Source organism: Halichoerus grypus, chromosome 9, assembly GCF_964656455.1.
Source record: "Halichoerus grypus chromosome 9, mHalGry1.hap1.1, whole genome shotgun sequence".
NCBI classification, from domain to species: domain Eukaryota; kingdom Metazoa; phylum Chordata; class Mammalia; order Carnivora; family Phocidae; genus Halichoerus; species Halichoerus grypus.
The window spans coordinates 7,009,234-7,025,015 of record NC_135720.1 but is presented as its reverse complement, the minus strand read 5'-3'; the positions used below and the strand labels follow the sequence as shown (position 1 = coordinate 7,025,015).

The window sequence follows — 15,782 nt, the reverse complement described above, 5'->3', positions numbered from 1 at the left end:
CAAGGAGTGATGTTTCTGAGGAAAACCTGCCAGGACTCCTCTTCTCTTGGGTCTTCATTCCTCCCGACTTTCCTCTGTGCCCTTTGCTCAAATTATATATAAATGTTAATTGATCAATCTAGAAGACGGTTTTACCCCAGTGGGCCAGGCTACAGAGCAGTTAATCAAAGGTTAAATAAAGTTCTCAGTCATATGGAAAAGGAATTATAAATGCTGCACTTGACATTACTGAAGAGTTTTCTTATTTTTTAAGATCAACAACTTTTATTATAATTCAGGTATCTCATAGAAACCGTTATGTAGTGAACAGGGTAATATGAAAAGATGTTTTAAAACTGCAGGTTTGAACATGTTGCTCTGGTTCCATCTGGAACAGGCTCTCCTCCATCAGGCACAGCAACTGCCCTTGTCCGAAGCCTTCCCACAGATGCAGCCCTGGGCACACCTGACTCCGCCCACGGGCAGCAAGCCTGGCAGCTCTTCTTGCAGGAGGTACAAGGGCACTCTCTGCATTTGCAGGAGTTGGGGCAGGTGCAGGAGTCAGGGCAGGTGCTTGGGAGCTGGGCAAGTGCAGCAGCTGGGGCAGGTGCAGGAGCTGGGGCAGGTGTGGGAGCTGGGGCAGGTGCGGCAGCCAGGGCAGGTGCTTGGGAGCCAGGGCCAGTGCAGGAGCTGGGGCAGGTGCAGGTGCAGCAGCTGGGGCAGGTGCTTGGGAGCCAGGGTAGGTGCAGGAGCTGGGGCAGGTGCTTGGGAGCCAGGGCAGGTGCTTGGGAGCAGGGGTAGGTGCAGCGGCTGGGGCAGGTGCAGGAGCTGGGGCAGGTGCAGGTGCTTGGGAGCCGGGGTAGGTGCTTGGGAGCTGGGGCAGGTGCAGGAGCAGGGGCAGGTGCAGCACCTGAGAGGCAGGTGCAGCGGCTGGGGCAGGTGCTTTGGAGCCGGGGTAGGTACTTGGGAGCCAGGGCAGGTGCAGGAGCAGGGGCAGGTGCTTGGGAGCTGGGGCAGGTGCTTGGGAGCCGGGGTAGGTGCTTGGGAGCCGGGGCAGGTGCAGAAGCCAGGGCAGGTGCAGGAGCAGGGGCAGGTGCTTGGGAGCTGGGGCAGATGCTTGGGAGCTGGGGCAGGTGCAGAAGCCAGGGCAGGTGCAGGAGCAGGGGCAGGTGCTTGGGAGCTGGGGCAGATGCTTGGGAGCTGGGGCAGGTGCAGAAGCCAGGGCAGGTGCAGGAGCAGGGGCAGGTGCAGCTGCTGGGGCAGGTGCTTGGGAGCCGGGGCAGGTGCAGGAGCAGGGGCAGGTGCTTGGGAGCCAGGGTAGGTGCTTGGGAGCCGGGGCAGGTGCAGGAGCCGGGGCAGGTGCAGGAGCCGGGGCAGGTGCAGCACCTGAGAGGCAGGTGCAGCAGCTGGGGCAGGTGCTTGGGAGCCGGGGTAGGTGCTTGGGAGCTGGGGCAGGTGCAGGAGCAGGGGCAGGTGCTTGGGAGCCGGGGCAGGTGCTTGGGAGCCAGGGCAGGTGCAGGGGCAGGTGCAGCAGCTGGGGCAGGTGCTTGGGAGCCAGGGCAGGTGCAGGAGCAGGGGCAGGTGCTTGGGAGCCAGGGTAGGTGCTTGGGAGCCGGGGCAGGTACAGGAGCAGGGGCAGGTGCAGCAGCCAGGGCAGGTGCTTGGAAGCCGGGGCAGGTGCAGGAGCCGGGGCAGGTGCTTGGGAGCCGGGGCAGGTGCAGGAGCAGGGGCAGGTGCAGCAGCTGGGGCAGGTGCTTGGGAGCCAGGGCAGGTGCAGGAGCAGGGGCACGTGCAGGAGCAGGGGCAGGTGCAGGAGTTGGGGCAGGTGCAGGAGCAGGGGCAGGTGCAGCAGCTGGGGCAGGTGCAGGAGCCGGGGCAGGTGCAGGAGCCGGGGCAGGTGCAGCAGCTGGGGCAGGTGCAGGAGCCGGGGCAGGTGCAGGAGCACGGGCAGGTGCAGCAGCCAGGGCAGGTGCTTGGGAGCCAGGGCAGGTGCAGGAGCAGGGGCAGATGCAGGAGCAGGGGCAGGTGCAGGAGCAGGGGCAGGTGCAGGAGCCAGGGCAGGTGAGCAGTACCGGTGGAGCAGGAGCAGTTGGGTCCCTTTTGGGCTAACGTGAGGACAGAGGTCCAAAGCGGGCAGCACGGGAAGACACAGTGTGGGCGGAAGGCATGTTTTTTGAAGAGTTACATGTAAGCAATGACTTCCCTGCTTTTATTAAAGGAGTTATCCAAAGGCCCTTTGTTCACAGAATATCAGGCATTATTGAAGGAATCTTAGTAAAAAGTATGGCAAACCACTCACATACATCACACAAAGCAGAATATTGTTACACAGTAAGTAGTCCAAACATTTAAACTCTCATAAAATTAGCTCTCTAGTATCTACAAAACAGCATCAATGTTTTCATATTTATCTGATCAAATGTGTAATCTGCTCTCCACCTCATTTGTGTGCACGCGCGTTTTCTCTCTCTCTCTCATTTGCTCTCCCTCACACTCTCTCTCCTTCTCTGCCAAAATCTATTTCTCTGTGTCTCTCTACTTCTTTACCACAGGTATAATCTTCATTTATACCCATTAAGAGGCTGTGGTTCCAACTTCTCAACGGAATGTGACATATATTGAATGCAACGTCCCAGAAATTTTAAGATATGTAAAGATAAGGAAGCAAGTCTAAACTCTAAAGGAAATAAAAATCTAATAAAGTGGGTAGGAAAGGGATACGCATAACTGTAATACAGGGCAGAACATTTTAAATTATGCGAGAGACGTAGGAGATATTGGCAGGCTGTGTGGTAAGCAGCCTCCAGATATTCCCTAGCGATCCCCACCTCCCACATTATGAATGGACTGAGCTGAGTAATCTACAGGGGCCGTGCGGAAATGACAATGAGTGATTTCCAGGGCTAGCTCAGAGAAGACACTGCGGCTTCTCTGTGCTCTTTCCTGGATCACTTGCTCTGAGGAAAGGGACAGCCATGTTGTGAGGACAAGAGGTCTTATGGAGAAGCATCCATGGCAAGGAACTGGGGCCTCTTGACAACAGCCAGCACTGGTCATCAGTCATGTCTGAGGCAGAACCTCCGGTGCAAGACAAGCCCTCAGGCTACTACGGCCCAGGCTGACACCCTGAGTACAATATCATGAGCTACCCTGCGCAGGAACCATCCTGCCAAACTGCCCAAATTCCCGACCTGCTGCAACTGTGAGACATCTGTTTTTGTTTTAGGCCACTAAGTTTTGAGGTCACTTTTTTATGTGGCAATATATAACTAACACAGGCTCAGAGGAGGAAGAAATCACATTCAGACAGCAAATCAGAAAAAAAAATCAGAAAAGAACTCATGCCGGTAGTGGCATTTGAAGGAGGATCAGATGGGACGCCTGGGTGGCTCAGTCGGTTAAGCGTCTGCCTTTGGCTCAAGTCATGATCTCAGGGTCCTGAGATTGAGTCCCACATTGGGCTCCCTGCTCAGCAGAGAGCCTGCTTCTCCCTATGCCTGCCACTCTCTCTGCTTGTGCTCTTTCTCTTTCTCTGAAAAATAAATAAATAAAATCTTTAAAAAGAAGAAATGAAGGAGGATCAGGTTTCCAGGGCATGGAGATAGAAAAAACCTTCCAGGTCAACAGAAGAGACTGGAACTGCAAAACTACAGAGCATGGGAAAATAATGTTGAGTTATCTAGCACAGCTGGTTTCTCCACTCACCCCAATGAAAAGCAAAATTGTATAGAAATATATATTTAGGGATAGCAGAATCATCTGAAATGCAATGAAAAGCAGTGAAAGTTAGAATAAAAATATTAAGTACGAATCGTTGAGGAGATAAAAATAAAATTTGCTCACTGGAGGGAAAAAGTTAGTCCTTGAATTTAGCTAACACTTGACCCTTGAAAACTCACATGTTGTTTTTACAATATTTCATTTGTGCAACAGTAATATAGATGTTATGCCCCAGTTAGCAATCTTTCAAAGCTCTCTCAGTACATGAACAACTCAGTACATGAACAACTATGACTCCTGGGAATTTAATAAAGCATTAGATTAGATAAAAATAATTAGAGGAGGAAAGCTTTGCCATTAAGGAACCTGAATCTATCTTCCTAACAACTGTCACTTTAAATATCTTTTAGTAAGATAAACAATAAATAGATAAATGACTGCAATCTCAGAAACCAAATGCATTTTCATTTAATCTATATCACCTGCTAATTGCTCAAATGCACCACTGACAAAGAAGTACCCAACATGGCACCTGCCCACAGAAATGCTAGAGATAACATTTTAGCCTACGTAAGTCATACGAGTTCATTATTTGAGTTACTCAAGTAAGCAATCCCAATCACTGGAGAAGCCCCTGATCCAAGATGCTAATTGATAGACTCAATGTTTAGAAATTAAAATAAGCTTCAACAGTCGAATGGCCTTCGAAATTCCATCCAGCAGCCAAGTTTAAAATCCTGCAGTAAGTTCCTTTATCCATTAGTCTGCTTGGAATCAGAATCCTATTAAGGCGCTGGCAGACCCCGAACAAGCTCATTTACCACCACTTCCAATTTCTTCTTGCTCCTTCTGCTCATGTTCTCACTACTTTATTCTGTCCACTTTGCTGCACAAAAAGGGGTGACTTAGGCTCTGTGAGCCTGCTTGTCCCAGTCCCAATATTTCAGCATAAACATCACCAAGGTAAAGACTCTTTATTAAAGCCTACATTTTTGAACCATTGTCATCAAGCCATTCTGCTAATTTTCTTGAACAACTGCCACATGCCTGGCACTGTCCTATGGATGTCACATCAAAGCGAATAAGCCACAGCCCTTTGCCTCAGGAGGTCATAGTCCTACAAGGTTGAAGACAAGCAATTATCTCAGAGTGTAGTAAGAACTACCATAGGGATGAGTTTAGAGACCACCTAACGCAATCTTTGGGGACAGTGTAAGGGGTCTCAAGGCAATTCATGTCTCAGTGCATTCGGTCCATATAGAGAGAAGATACTGAACAAACTAAATGGCTTTCCTTGTTTATAAAGACTTTAAATAAAATATTATATAAAATAATACAGTAAATACGTTACAAATAAAATGAGAAGAAGATATATATTCTGTCTCTTTTCCTAATTGACAAAATTGCCTTTTCCTCTTTAACCCTCATTCAGTAATTCTATATCCCATCTGGGCCATTGTTAACTGAATTCAAGAGAACTCTAACCTCAGCATTTGTTCCAAAGTTTGATCCCGCTGACCATGATTGGGCAAACTCTCTTGTCATTAATGCACAGTTTTACTCCTGGAAAACCACCTGGTTTTATGTATCCTGGGGTTATGATACTCACCAAAATATTCTAAATTCTCATATATGCAATACCTGATGATTCCACGGACATATTTTCTGCAGTGGAACTAAGCCTTGACCTCATATGTGTTGTGGGCAACTACTCTGTGCTAGGCATTTTGTTGTGGATACTCAGGCCTTTTTAAAAAAATTTAACAGCTCCCCATCAAGTCAATGGTATCCCCATTGATATGTTAACCTGTTCTATTTATTGTCATATTAGAGAAAAAGGAAATTTCAGGTAGCAGCCACTTTTTCTGTTTCAGACCTATTTATTTTCCATATATACTTACTATTTTTGAGAGCCTACAAAATAGGAGTTATAAAAATAGTTGAGTAAAGATACAGAGTAGCAAAAGTATAGTGCTTTCTACAGCAAATGGATTAGGTCTTCAAGTGTTGGTATAGTCCAAATTCCAAACCCATTAGCATCAGTCTGGAGGAAACCTAAATGGGCACCCACACCATTTCTTCCTCCAACATTCACAACCACCCCCCCCACCCAATTCAATCAGCACACCTCAGCAATGTTATTCTAAAGTAGCTTTCATCATGGTAGGTCTTGGCCAAAATCATGAACCAGTTACCCAGCATCAGTGTATTAAGACCCCGGGTTTTCCTTCTGTTTTTCAGAGCTCTCCATAAGGCTCCTTGCCCCACAGTATGTATCTTCCAAATTGCCATTCCCAAATCCTTCCCAGGTCATTCTCTTCACTGCTTCAGAACTGAACCTCCTTTTCCCTTACGCTCTTGTCCCTCTGTACAAGATTCTTCCTATTTACCTTCATTTTCCTCTTTCAGGAAACTGAGTAAAACTCCAGCTAACACTGATTCCCCAGCTCACTTTCCAATTTCCTGTAATGCTTCTGTTTACAAAGTAGTACTTTTCTATTCAACTGAGTGTGTTAGTACATATCATTCATTATACTGTTGTCTATCTGCTTTATGAGCTCAAATTCAACACATAGTAATTGGGAGGCTACTACGTGCTGCTTCCCTTGCTTGACGTGGGGATGGGTTACGCAGTTCTTGTCCCCAAGGAATTCTGTCTAATGGTGAGATAACGAAGTCTGGGGCACTTTGGGAAAAGCTTAATCCAATGTTGGTCAGGCAGAGAATGTTTCCCAAATGAAACAAAACAAAACAAAACAAAACTAAGACCCAAAAGGCAAGAATGAATTAGCGTAACCAAGAAACTAGAGGGAAGTGAGGAAAACATGGAAAAACACTTAAAATGGCATAAAATTAGGTAAGGTTAGGAAGCCATACCATACATCTCCATTTTATCTCCTCAGCGTGTATCAAAGTTCTGAATTCCTCCAGAAATTAAAAATAAACCTGAAGCATAATGACAGTGCTTCCATAAGCCACATATGCAAGCCCGTATTTTAGGTTTATATAACACTTGAAGTGTAGCTGAATTAGGTTCTATTATTTATAACATTTTGAATCATTAACAATAAAGAGGCAACGCAAAATAGAAATATGAAGCCATGGTTACAAGAAGGAATTAATGGATTATTAATTTCCTCCAGATGGTATCAATCTTTGAAAATAATTACTTGATCTTAGTATAGCTTATATATGATATTTCTAAATATAATTACTGTTGACAGGTTGCATCTAAACATAAACCAGTACATTCTAGAAGTGCTAGATTGTAAACATTACAATAACATTTATTAGAATTAAAAAATAAACTTCTTTTTGAAAAGTTAGGTAAAGTTTTAGAAGGAAAGAGGTCAACCCCTCTTTGTAGTAATTCATTACAATGATTTGGTTTACCGGCAACAATCCCAATTTTTCTTGCTAAGGCATTTATATTAGCAAGCAGATACTGATAAATAATTGTAAATAGTGGGTAAATCATAATGAAATAACTGTTGCATGTAACACAAGAAAATTAAAAATCCCAAGGGGTACCTGGCCCATGGGAGGAAAATGCATTTCATGAAAAATTATCTATCATATTACGCATTCCTATCCATTCAATTCTCAGAATTATATTTATAAAAGGCCAAGTCCTGAATGCTGTATTTGTAAGAGTCCGAGTAGCTCTGAGTGATCGTGTCAGAGCATACCTCTGTTCAGACTGTGTGTACAGCTAGAGAAAGCTGAAACCTGCTCTAACGTACAGACTCTCGGGGTCACGTCGTCTGCGCGGAGCTGGCGTGTCACACAACTAACTAGGCAGCCGTCGGAGAGGCCAGCTGAACACACACCAACTCATGCACATATTCTTTGTTTTGTCTTTTGTGAGCACCAGCGAGAAGCAGACAGATGCCCAGATCACGGCAACAGAATTCTGCTCAGTTGAGAACGATATGAAGGCAGATCTTGTTTAGATAAGAACCCCACTGTGAAATAAATTGTTCTCATGTGTCCCCAAATCTCATGACAGGAAATATTAGTGGGCTAGGAATCAGTCCAGCGGCTGTGACAGTTCAGAGCTATTTAACAGAAGAAATTATTACAAAACAGAGTGGTTTAAAAGGATGTGTCTTTTGCTGCTAGTTCACAGAAACCTCTCAGAGGACTTCTCCTGGTCTTTCATTCATTCTGAAAACGAACGAATGAATGAATGCAACTAGAATGCCAGGTCTTTTATTGCTCTTATCAGAACAACATTAAGAATCAGGTCCTCTGAAGGTCAGTAGCTTGGAAGGAGAAACCTGCCTACAGGATTATAGACATCTGAAAACAGTTCTACAACAAAAATGTCTCAAAATGAGGTACTGTGACATTTCTGAGGTATCATTAGCTGCATTCAGCATTAAAATATTAACATTATCTAAGAATGTGTAGAGTGTAGCTGATAAAATTATCTTCCTAATTTGGTTTTGTTTTATAGATAGCCAGAAAAGCAATCTGGAGCATGCCAGAATACTTCCCTCAAAGTAATAAAAATCAGTGTGATGTAATGATACGAATCCAAAGGAATTCACGTACCAAACCGAGCTAAGGGAATTCATGCAAAGATTCAGTGGTCTGCGCCGCACATCCTAAGATGCTGGAGGCCGGGGGGAGGTTCGGGAGAGCTCTGGGCCGAGAGGTCTGTGCTGGGAGCAGGCTTCAGGAATGCAGCTTTGGTGAAAAGGGTCTGTGGAATGGCAGGCTAGCCCTGGCGATCTCTAAAGACCCTTCGGATACCAAGATTCTGTAGTCTCCAATGTGTGTGATCACATTTCTTCCTCACTGTAAGCCTGCAGAGCTCAAACCTTACTTGGAATTCGGTGCAAAAGACAAGTCCTATTGAGGATTCCAGTTTTACCTCTTGAACCAGGGTGCATGCTGCTTGCCAGGCTAAGAGTCTGAGGATTTCTAGAACCTTTGCTTTCTGGACATGTTGGGAGAGAGGCCCTGAACCAGCATATTGAAAGGAAATCAGAAGACACAGTTCAGTATTAAAAAACAGCAAAACCAAACCAAACCAAAGCAACAAAATTTCTTATATATAACTCTCAACAACTAAAAGCGAATTTAATTTTAAAGCTCCTTTTTCTTTTCTCTCTCTCTCTTTTCTTTTTTTCAGTAAGGTCAGCTGGTGATCGGAGCCAGAGGTCAGGTGCCCTCTGCCGTGCTCTGTGCTCCCATGGACCCTCCCCACCCCGGCCTCCCACCACAGTGTAGAGTCAATCATTTGTTTAATTGTCTATGTTCTCTCTAGACCAGAAGTTAGCGAACTCCAGCTGGGAGCTAAATCTGGCCCATAGCCTGCTTTTGTAAATAAAGTTTTATGGAAACACAGCCCTTTTTACATATTGGCTATGGCTGTTTTCATGTATAAAGGCAGAGCGGGGTGGTTGTAACAGGGACTGAATGGACCACGAAGACTTTCCAGGAAAGGTTTCCTGCTCCAGCTCTTGACTCCATAAACCCAAAGGCTGTCTCTTGGTTTTCTGAGTGCCTGGCCTATGGCTGGTGTTTGATAAATGCTTATGTTCTAAACGGTCCACCAACTGCCTGTTGGGCTGAATGAATGAGTATAAATGAAGAGGGACACAAAGGAAGGCAAACAGGAGGACTGCCAGAGAGCCAGAGATCAACAACTTTTGTAGGTTGAGAGGTGCGCAGTAGGTTGGTGACTGGTTTTGAGCTAAGCCATCGACGCCACTTTTCAAGGCTGCAAACATCATCTCCCTTCATTCAGAACATTTCTTTTGATTAAGCTGATCTGGTGGAGACCAGAGAGGGTACAAAGCTGGCCACTCCCACATGATAGGAAGGAAAAGGGAAATGGACTTTGCTTAGCTCATGAAAAGTGAGAGCAAGACAATAGGATGGAGGCGTGGGAGGGTGCCTGGCGGGCTGCTACATATCGGGTGTCAGGGAAGGCCTGAGGCAAGCACATTTACTACGATGCCCGAATGGCATGTGGTGCACAGACCTCATGCTCTGTGGGAAGGAAGAGCTAGGGAAAACTCCCTTTGGATGGCAGCACCTGGCATGCTTGAAGAATTAAAAGCAAAGTCGATGCGACAGGGACACACTGGGAAGCAAGGGGGCGTGGAACAAGGTGAACTTCAAGTGGATGGGAAGAGCAATGTGAAGTCTTTGTCTAAAGAGTCAGGAATTAGACTCTGAGGCAATAAGAATTCAATACAACATTTTAAGCAACATGACATCATTTATGCTTCAGAAAATCACTCTAACTTTGTATGCATGGACTGTCGTGTAGCAAGAAAGGGAGGGAGCCCTGTGGATGTTGTGAAATACTCCTGGGAGAGAAGATGCTGGTCTGGACCAAGCAGGGGAGCCAGAGAGACATGGACAGGTGGACAATATGTTTGGGACAACAGAGCATTTGCATGTCTCCTACTGAGTTCTTTTCCATTTCTGCTAACATTTGTAGCTTTCTCCACTTTTAGGAAATCTCAAGACCATGCCCCCAAATCCAAGGGACCATTGTTAGAAAATTAACACCTTTCAAATAACTTTATATAAAAAATACAAACTTTCTGGTGGTTTCCATGTAAATTTAACTCAAAATCTTAGCCTGGGGCCTACATTAAAAGATAACAAATCTAATAACCTAAAAACAGTACATTAATACAAATTTAAAACTACGGTGCCATTACTTGTCCAAAGAGTATTTATTGATCTCCTATAAGGGGCCAGATGCTGGGCATGGCGTGGGGCCCAGAACAAGGAGCAAAAGGTGCACTGGAAACCCACCGTGGGCTGTGCCAGGGGTGCCCGAGTCAGGAAGGCTCTGGGAGACAGGATCTTCAAATGGGGTGCAGACCCTGAAGATATCAGACATATTGAGGAAGCAAAACTGACCAGATTCAGAGGTTAATCAACCTGAGGCAGGAGGAAGAGTCAGGCATGATGTCCCAGCTTCTCTTTTCAAACATTTATTGGATGCTTCTAACGGGCTGGGTACCCTGCTAAGTGCTTTCTCTGCATTATTTATTTAATCCACTGAACTATAAAAGCCCTGGGAGGGCAGGGCCCCTTCTGTGTCTTCTCTCCTGTGATCTCACTACCTAACACGGGGCCTCATATGCGAAGGAGTTCAAACATATTTGTTAAAAAGCTGGATGGACATGTCCCGTCCCTGCCATGACGACAAGGACAGTGAGATGTCCTGCCGTGGGGGGTGGGGGGGTGGAGAGCAGGTGAGGGGGCGGGGGCCAAGAGCTGTAAGACCTCTGGGGCCCAGAGCCGGGGAGTGACAGAGTGACTTGCTCTGGCCCCATCCTATTCCTCAACACTGCATGACTCTGGGCTGGCCTGGACATTGGTGACATATGCCGATGAGGGACAAACACAACCAGAGGAGCAGCAGGAAGATTGAGTTCAGTTCTAGATTCGCTGAGTCTGCGACATCCTTGGGATGTCGCGTGAATGCAGGCAGAGATCAGTTCAATATGTGCTCCTTCAACTCTGGAGAAAGCCTAGAGCTGGAAAATGCTCTGGAGACCCATCCACCAAGAGATGATAATTCTTAGCCCTGGGAGCAGCTGAGATCACCCGTGGACAGCATGAAACTAGGAGAGGAGGGGGTCCGGAAGAGCCCCCGGGGAACACTGACACTACAGCGTCATTGCTTGATCAAGTTTTCACTTTACTGAGCTACAGACATGGAACAGTTGGACTTTTGTTCCAGGAACGGATACTTTGTGTTCTGGCAAACACGCCTGCTGAGCAGTGGGCTTCCAGCAACATCCCAGATTCCATGACTTCTAGTCACTCTCAGTTATTAAAATAATCTAACACTGGCCACTGAGCCTTAGACCAGCCCGTCTTGAACTTCCTTCCCAGCTTGCACTCAGCTTTTGCCCCTGTGGGGACCAGAGAGGAGGCTCAGCTGCTCTGGGTGCCACGCACAGTAGGGAAGTTCTGCTCACACAGTAGGGAAAGTCTGCTCACACAGTAGGGAAGGCCTGCTGGGCATGTGCAGATTTGGTCAGCCCAGTTTCTGGGAGACAACGGAATGTCATGGAGGGATTCTCTCCTTCTTGATTCCCGCTGAAATCTGCTTGTGTGCAAGCAAATGTTTGGTTCCAAGTATTAAACAGTACAGAGATGGCATGGAAAGCTCTTTGGAGGAAGAGTCTTATTTCCTAAACAAAACCCAGGGTGGTGCTTTTAAAATCAAAGTTAGATCATCTCCCTCCCCCACTCAATCCCTGAAACAGCTCCCCCTTGCTCAGTCCTCCGATGCTGCCAAACCACCCCTCTGGGGCCCTCACCTCCTTCTCTTCTGCTCACTATGGTCCGGCCCATTGAGCTCTGTGCTATGCCTCAAACATGCCTGGCATTCTTCTGCCTCAGGACCTTTGCACTGGCTCCTCCTTTTGCATGAATGCTTTCCCCCAGATATTCACATGGCTCACATCCTGACCTCCTCCAACTCTTTCTCCAAATGTCTCTTTCCAATAAGCCACTCCCAGACCACCCTACATAAAACTAGTCAATCCCCCACTTTGCGTCCCCGAGCTCCTTATCCTATTTTATTTTTTTCTACCTTCTGCTGTAGATTTGCACTATGATTCCCAATGCTTCATCCTTCCCTGAACCCACACCCTTCGCCAGGTGACTTTGCCCTTCCTCCCACTAGAAGCTGAGTATACTTCCACATCCAACTGACAGTGGGCTGAGCCACATGGTTTTGTTTGGCCAAGAGGATGTGAGTGGATATGATGCAATTAAGCACTTTAGAAGCGCTGTGTGCTCAGGCTTGCCCTCTTGCATTCCTGCCTTTCCCAAGGAGAAGGACTTCCCTGGGGTAGCTACCGATGGAGGATGATGACAGACGGAGCAGACTGGAAACATCTGCTGCCCAAAGCAGAGCTGAGCTAAGCCCGACCACAAGCAGCCAAACCCAGGTGAAGCTTGGAGGGGTGAGGGAGAAATACTACTTATTGTCATGTCTCATTGAGATTCTGTGGTTGTCCATTAGCTCTAGCCGACCCTGCCCTTCTGTACATTTTCATCATTTATTACACATTTTATTTATTGTCTGCATCTTATCACTAGAATGTAAATCTATTAGGTCAGAGATCTTGTCTGCTCACTGCTGTAATCTCAGTGCCTGGTACGTAGCAGGTGCTCCACACAAATGTGTTTACTAAGTGCAGCAAAGGCTCAAGTCAGGTTGCCAGTCACCCACCCTAAATAGTAGGGCTTTGTCCCAGTCCATTTCACTAAAAGGCAGGAAGGAAAGCTGCACCCGAGAGAGGAGTGGGTGTGGCCCACGGGCAGAAGTCAGGGGCGGGCCTGGTGAAAAGTCCGTGCCATGCTTCAGAAGTGACGCACCTCCCCTGGGACCCACCACTGCTCTGCGGGAAACCACCAACAGGACCTGGAATTGGGGGGGATGGATACTTTAGGGAGTTCGAGTTCAACAAAGTAGTTACTGGTTGAGCAATGCAGAGGTTCAGGAAGAATAATGGGGTGGGGGGGCCTCTGAGTACCTGCCCCTTTCCCAGTAGATGGAGCCACCTAAGGGCTTGTCAGGAGACCCCAGAAGAGCCTGCGTACCTGGGCAGAGGAGCTAGCAAACTTGACCTGTGACTGTCTGGTGACGGTCTGGTGACCGTGCCATGCATGTGCTGCCGGGTGTTGTCAGGTTTCAGCACGGACCCTCTGGGGTGACTCTGTGGACATGCCCCTTTGACAGGCTGGTGGCCTCCTGTCCTAGAAGTGCAAGGACACTGAAATATGCCTCTCTGCCATGTGTCTCTGAGCCCTTTTCTGTCCCCTTCCCTCCCCCCATTGGTGAGGTTGGACCCACAAGGAGAAGGAGAAAGCAGATAGTTGCAAGGGCTGAGCAAATCCTGTTGGGTTGCAGAGATTTGGGGATGAGGTTGACAATTTACAGAAAATAACTTGTATGTCTATTTCAACAGCACTTAGCTACAGTTCTTGTGAATGCACTCTTGGGTCTGGACCCTGCCCAAGTACCGCACTGGGTTTTGGAGTTTTGCAACCACAACAAAACCATTGCATAAAGTTTCAAGCATCTTCCATCACTTGGGAGGAAATTTCTAGATTCTATTTCCCCCAAACAATTGTTGCTTCTTTGGTCTTCTATAGCAGAAGGGCCAGATCCATTACTCAACCTTCAAAGCCTGACATTTTCCACATGTGTAAACAGGCCTTCATGAATTCTTACTTTTGCAGGTAAGAAAGGTAGGCTATTAATTGAGGTTAATAACTTGTCAAAGGTGACACAGTGGTTTGGCATCAATCCAACTATCAGTTTCAGCTCACAGATTGTGAGAATCTAGGTTATCCTATTGCCCGCTTAACCACATTTCCACTTGCCGCCCACTACAAAAGAATATAAATTGAGGAAATTTCACAGTGGAAAGCAGCTATATACAGTCATGAATTTTCTGCCTGGGTTACTGAAGAAGCAATGTGTCTCACTACACAGCTGGTATGTTAAAATCATCTTCCCTAGAAGATAAATCCCCTCCCTTGTGGCAACCTTGTCTTAACATTCACCCTATGTTTATTTCAGTATCGGATGATAGAAGAAATGCCTTTTGCAATATCCATCCTCACAGACCTTGCAGCTTGATCAGATCCAGCATCGTTCTTCTGCACGGCCTCCTGGGGGTGTCCTCCCATGGCCTCCCCCATGTACCTAGGCACATGCCCAGAGGTTCCTGTCTGTGCGCTCATGTTCCGATGGCTGGATCCCTCCTCTGCATGTCTTGTTGCTCTACTGAGTCTGGTCTAGGGCTCGCTTGCCACGGCCCCCCCGATGGCAGCCAGGCACCCTGAGCCCCTCCCTATGGGTCATTTCTAACGCTTCTCTTCTCCAGCCCCATTCCCTCTACAATGAGGCAAGACTCCTACCATTTTCCAGAACACAGGAAAGAATATCACTGGATGTGTCTAAAGGTCCTTTATTTGAGAAGCAGCAGCTATTACATGAAGAAGGGGTGTCCCTGTATTTTATTTCACCTGAAATAGACACTGATTTCTCTCATATTTGCCCCTGAGCGCACATGCACCGGGACACTGAATGAGCAAGGCCTGCTTTGGTCTGTGATACTTCTGCTCGTTGGCAACTCTACTTGTCTTGTTCGACCAAGACAAAGGTTCTGCTTGTCTTAAGGGTAGAAGAGTTCTACCCCCACAGCAGCTGTAATCTCAAGCTATAATCCTTTCCTGGATGAACTGGTACCCAGAAGCAGATCAAAAGATAAATTCAATAATAAATATTGGAGATTTCCATTTTTGTTTGCTTCTAAAGCAAGGAATAGAGGGATAAAGAGTGGCCTGGTCACCCAGGCTGCGGACACCAGTGCCCATGTGCCCAGGCAACGTGATTGGCCCGAGGCCCTCCTCGTGGAGTGGGGGCAGCCTGCCCCGTGTGCAGCAGCGGACCCCCAGGCAGCCCTTGACCACTGAGCTGGTGAGCCCGGATCCATGTTTGTCACAACACTCAAAGTCTTGGCTTCTCTGACACAGAAGACACACAGTATACCACCTTTTCACCCAAAAGGACCTATGCCATTGCTCCTCCCCCAAACCTATGCTGACACTAAACCTTTTCCGGTCAATTTTCTTTCTACAACACCAGAGAGCCCATGCTACCTGTGACCATCTGCTGGACAGCGAGTATGTCACTGACCCAGGATGCTCTCCACACTCCTCCTTCTTCTGGAGGACAAAGGGCTCCGCACAGGATGCAAGAAAATTGGAAGGTATCATGGGAGGCCAAGGAGAATTTTATAGAAAAATAGGAAACAGGGACGCCTGGGTGGCTTAGTTGCTTAAGCGTCTGCCTTCGGCTCAGGTCATGATCCCAGGGTCCTGGGATGGAGCCCTACACCGGGCTCCCTGCTCAGTGGGGAGCCTGCTTCTCCCCCTGCTTGTGCTCTCTCTCTGTCTCTCTCTCTGACAAATAAATAAATAAAATCTTAAAAAAAAAAAAAGGAAACATAGACCCTTTCTTCAAGAGATCATAATCGAGCTTGAAAGATACTTGCTATTGAACTAGAGAGAGACTC

General features: G+C 47.0%; 1 protein-coding gene and 1 pseudogene across 4 annotated transcripts in view; both read right to left on the bottom strand.

Moving 5' to 3' along the window:
* Positions 1-15,782, bottom strand: part of PRKN (parkin RBR E3 ubiquitin protein ligase) — a 1,297,079-nt gene that overhangs the window by 423,253 nt on the left and 858,044 nt on the right. The gene's annotated exons all lie outside the window — the stretch shown is intronic.
* Positions 388-2,554, bottom strand: LOC118525812 (metallothionein-1 pseudogene; annotated as a pseudogene).